The sequence below is a fragment of the Mandrillus leucophaeus genome, unplaced genomic scaffold (genome assembly GCF_000951045.1).
Source record: "Mandrillus leucophaeus isolate KB7577 unplaced genomic scaffold, Mleu.le_1.0 Scaffold173, whole genome shotgun sequence".
Taxonomy (NCBI): domain Eukaryota; kingdom Metazoa; phylum Chordata; class Mammalia; order Primates; family Cercopithecidae; genus Mandrillus; species Mandrillus leucophaeus.
This window is the reverse complement of record NW_012101732.1, coordinates 2,457,552-2,463,277: the sequence shown is the minus strand read 5'-3', so window position 1 is coordinate 2,463,277 and position 5,726 is coordinate 2,457,552.

The following is a 5,726-nucleotide window of genomic DNA, read 5'->3' as shown; positions in this document are numbered from 1 at the left end:
GCTACAAATTAAAGCTGTCAATACATCATTTGACCAATATGTGTAGTATATTTACTTACAGGCATGCTTAAGAAATGGTCCTTAATCAGAAACAGTATGTCATTACAAGCAAAATACCATTTCCATATGGATATTTACTCAATCAAACACTTGGCAATCAACAGTTCATTTCTGGGCACATTCCAGATTCCCTAAATTTGCAAAAAATAGCAAATGATTCCGCTATAAATTTGTTTGGGATAAAGACATCTCTGTACATTACAGTAAAAATAAATTACATCACATGCTGCAACTAGTCATTTTAGATAAACAGCTTAATAAATCACTCATTTCTACTTCTTTCAACTACAAAAGTCTGAGGACTACCATATAATCACGAAGAACAAAACAACTTTTTTCTTTTAGAGAAGCTTCTGTTTGTAAATCAAAACTAAAACCTACTTAAAAGTAGTTCCACAGAAACATATAAAAAATCCTCACACGTAAAATAAAAACAATCAAAACAATACCAGTATCACACATTTAACTATATATTCAATTTAATAGTAAAATTTCCACTCCATCTATTTAAGGGCATGTTTTTTAGGTCCTTTTGAAAAATACTCCACAGACAAATAGGTTAGTTTTTAAAAGACTGTACACCTACTACATTGATTTTAACAATACAGCAAATAAATTTAGAACAAATGCCAATAGAGATATTAAATTATACATACTGTGCTTAATTGTCCCCACAGGAATATAAAAATGTTCATAAACTTAAGATAAATTTATATTTCCCCTAATTTGTGAAAATTGCAATAACCTTTCTATTTAGAGTAACTGATTAAACTACATTCGACAATTGAAGTTCAAACAATTTCTCAGATGAAACAGCTGGGAGAAAATAAACGGAACAGTTTTTACAAATGAACTCTGTATTGACACCACAGGTAAGATGATCCAACACCTAATAGTAAGATGAGTAGAATCAGGAAAATACAAACATGTAACAGTGAAAGAAAACCCTTTAGGGAGAAAAAGAAAATGCAATTTAGAGTCACCCATGACTAAAACTCCGAACTCAGCCTTTCTTTTTTTTAGGGGTGTCCAGGGAGGGAGACAGGGTCTTGCTCTGTCACCCCAGACTGGAGTGTAGTGACGTGATTCCAGCTCACTGCAGCCTCAACCTCCTGGGCTCAAGCGATACTCCCACCTTAGCCCCCCAAGTAGCTGGGACTACAGACATGTGCCACCACATCCAGCTAATCGTTTTGTATTTTTGTAGAGACAGGGTTTCACCATGCTGCCCAGCTGGTCTTGAATTCTTGAGCTCAAGCAATCTGCCCACCTCGGCCTCTGAAAGTGCTGGGATTACAGGCATGAGCCACCACACCCGACCTGAACTCAGCCTTTCTTATTTTTAAAAACTGTTGTCTACATTTCTGCAGATCACAAAATCTAAACTTTTTAAAAATCCCATGCAGTGGACATACATATACATACTATTAGATAATATTTTATGCTTAAGAAGTCTAGTAAATTGGCTGGGCACAGTGGCTCACACCTGTAATCCCAGCACTTTGGGAAAAAGGCCCAGGTGGGTGGATCACCTGAGGTCAGGAGTTTGAGACCAGCCTGCCCAACATGCTGAAATCCTGTCTCTACTAATACAAAAATTAGACAGGCGTGGTGCTGGGTGCCTGTAATCTCAGCTACTTGGGAGGCTGAGGCAGGAGAATCGCTTGAACCTGGGAGGCGGAGGGTGCAGTGAGCCAAAATCGCGCCACTGCACTCCAGCCTGGGTGACAGAATGAGACTCTGTCTCAAAAAAAAAAAAAAAAAAGTCTAGTTAATATTATTTTGAAACCCTAGTTTACATAAAGTACGGTGCATAATGATTGCATTTTATTGAAAAGAACATTGGGAACAGAAAAATTAAGTGACATTTTAAAAGTGACATTGTCTTAAATAATGAAATTGAGAACATAAATCAGTCTAACTTCCAATTATAATTTCTAATCATTACCGCTAGCCTCACATATCTTGGCACAAATATTTGTAAACTGCAGTAGTACACTTACTTTTACATGTATTTTTTAAAAATTGTAATTGTGTTCTCATTAATCATAAATCCAATGTACTTTTTAATCTCACTATGTTCTGAAATTAGCAATCATTTGAGACAGTCCCTTGGGATTTTTTTAAAAAATGGAAAACGCTTCCTTTAATATCTCTTGTTTAATCTTCATTTTTACTCATTTGTTCAATTGAGGAACTAAGAGCCTGCACTAAAAAAATCAATGGCACCATTCAAGCTGTTCCTTCCATTTTTACAATATTCAATTATGCTAAGAGGAATGAAATTGTGCCCAGTATCCCAAAGTTGGGCTTTTGACCCATATTCAGTATTAAAATAATTTCTTGCATTCTGTCTAATGTATAAAAACAAAACAAAATACTATTAAGCATTCTGAAGGTATTTTTTACTTCTTATATGCCCTGATGCTTAGCTCTGATCCTTCAAACCCCTTCTCTAAGAATAAAATTTCTTGAAAACTAGGAAAAGGTGAAGGTGTCATTGTTACCCAAGCCAGGCATGAACAGTATAAATCAAATGAATCTTGATTAGTTATCCTTAATAAAGTTTGCGGCTACTTCCTCCCTTTCCTCCTCATCCCCACATGAAGTATGAACTAACTCACAAATAAGTTCTCCTATTAACTCACATTCCTTTTTTTTCTACATGACCAAAGCAAAATGATTTCTGAATTAAACTTCCCAAATACTTCATTCATCATCTCCTGCAATTTCAAATAAACGCAAATGCATTAACACAAAGGGGAAAAAAAACTCCTTTGAAAGAATACATAGTTGTTCTTTTACCAAAATAGCATTTTTCACAAGTGACTCAAACAGAATTACAGCTTGGGAAAAACAAGCCTTTAATTCTGCAGAATAATTTGCACCTACAGAAAATTTCAAGGTAACAGTTTTTACTGCTCGTGGACTTTAGACCAAATCCATTTATTTTGATTTTGCTGAAGTTTGGGTATAACTGCTTGTTGGCCTCTGCTGTGGGACCACTGTCCTAGTGAGAGTGTCTGACAAGGTGCTTTTGATACTCCACTAACTAAACTACCTTGGATGAGGTTCCTGACAAACCTGATCAGAAAATTTTACTCAATGGTGAAAAGCATTTTAATTAGGCTTCAATATATTCCTTAAATCAGGCTTGTCCAAACCGTGGCCCAGGACAGCTTTGATAGAGGCCCAACACAAATGTGTAAACTTTCTGAAAACATTATGAGATTTTTGTTGCAATTTTTTAAGCTCGTTAGTTATTGTTAATGTATCTGATGTGTGGCCCAAGATCATTCTTCTTGTTCCAATGTGGCCCAGAGAGGCCAAAAGATTGGACACCCCTGCCTTAAAGGATATGGGATAAATCAGATGACAATATTCCCACTCAGTTAAACCATTATAGGTGGCATATAAGTGGAACGACACTGAATTTAACTTTGTCCCTAAACACTTTTGGTAAAGAGATAACTCAAAGAACACACCGATAACCCTAACGTATGCCAAAAATCTGTTCCTAAATTGTTGTATGCTGACTGATTATTCACAAATCAAATCACATTTGATGAATACCATATAAAGGGATTAAGTACTTGAAAGCAACTTTTAGTGAATTCCTTTTGTAAAATTCTCACGTAATATAACCAACTAGTAATTAATTTGTTTTGTAATCTTAAACTTCCAAATGTCAAATTTCTTAAAGTAGAGCACAGCTGTTTTCATAAGCTGAAACATTCATACCACAGTACTGCCCTTCTTTCTACTGCCCCTCCAGCAAGCTCTAAAAATGTCACCCCAAAAACGAGCTGTTCACCTGTGGTAGAATATACAAGCAATACTAGAAAAATCGAAAAATAAGCAATTCTTAAAAATGTAATACAGAAATGTGTGTACAGTAGTTCAAAAAAAGTCAAAGAATGATTTTATTTTTGGCCATGATCACAATAAACGCTCGATAAAAATGATTTTTAAAAACCAAGATACGCACAGCCCAAATCACTTTCGCATGTGTTTTTACCACCTGGAGTAAACCGTTCAAGAACTGTTTATCTCCATGAACATATAACCTCCAGGATGCCACCAAGGTCAACAAGACCTACAGAAGGGGGATATGCTAACTGTTGATTTGTCCAATTCTACAGTTGCCTTGAAAAAGAGAGAAGAGAGAAAAACATAAAAATTTATTTATATATTACAAGAAACAATACTTTCAGGCTGTAACAATTAAGTACCCCATTACAGGACCGTATACAGACATAAGTCAGCTATGGCCAATAGGAGCATGATGTAAAAGAGACCTCACAGCACAAAAGTAGCTGCACAGAAATAACAAGATCCCAAATGGACTGATCTTTCTCTGCATCTGGCATTGAAAACTTTTGGTATCCCGGCTACATGCCCCAAGGACTCAATTTCAAAGTGAGGGTACTCTGTTGAGGGAACTTTTTGAAAATGACAAATAACCAAAGAGACATAATTAACAGAAAAAGCACCCACGTATCAGAAATGCTTAGGTAAGGAGCAAGTGTGTATATGCTGAGACTGCTGGTTAACACCAAATTCACAGGTTGTTCTCTTATTCTCCACCAAAAATTCTCTCTGCCATTTCCTCACCTATCATCACAATCCTGCATCTTTACAAACCAGGAAGTTTTCTTAGATGAGATTTAAATTTTAAAACACATCCACTTGGGATAGTGTTTATGCTAGACTTAAGCTCAAAAACTCCCTATCGGCTTGAAACCACTGTATCGGTAATTTCCAGGTAACATTCAAATTTTGTTTTAAAAGACATGGCACAGCTAGTACCTGATTTAGTGATTTAGTGGAGAGTTTATGAATAATTCATTCTAACGTTTGGTAAACAGGTAGTATACACAAACATTATGATAGTGTAAAATTAAAAAGGAAAAAATCAGCAAAAGCACTGGTTATTCAAAATCAGCACAGGACTGTCTCGTAAATTACTTTCAGAGAAGCTCCAAACTGGTGGGTGGCACTGGGTCAATGCGATTACTTAACCCTGGCAGTTACAACTAAACTCCACTTTGATGGGATCCAAAGCTTATTACAAAAAGATGACTGCTTGGGCATATCAAGTACTTCGGTGTCCTCCTATTTTGTTCCCACGGAACACGGAGCCTGACACCTGAAACTCTTCAGACACACATCACCTCGCTTCGGGGCTTTGGAGTTTTGTGTACATTATTTGTAAAGTCCACTGGACATAAATTCAGTTGTGTGTGTACAAGAACTTATTTCCTGCACGCACAAGGGAAGAACTCATGTCAAATCAAGCAGTTCCCACTCGCCAAAGTAACTTTTTTATCATTTAGTCCTAAAATAACCATAAGCAACAAACATTAAACACTGGCATGGCAACGTGCACACATCATGCCCTGGTGCTACACACAGGCGGATTCGTTCATCTCTGGTCCCCATCCAGACGGGTGCTCCCGGCCCCTCTCCCTCCCGGCCGGTCCAGCCTGGCTTCACCCGAGTTTTTGAAATCCGCCACTTTCGCTGGCCCCGGCAGAAAGCAAGGCGCCTCGTCCCGAGGGCAGAGTTTCTTGCAATTGCCGGACAAACATATCCCGAAAGCTTCTCGCGGCCCCCTCGCCCGGTCCCAGCACTTCACGAGCCCCGGGGAGGGGCCCACCTGCCTC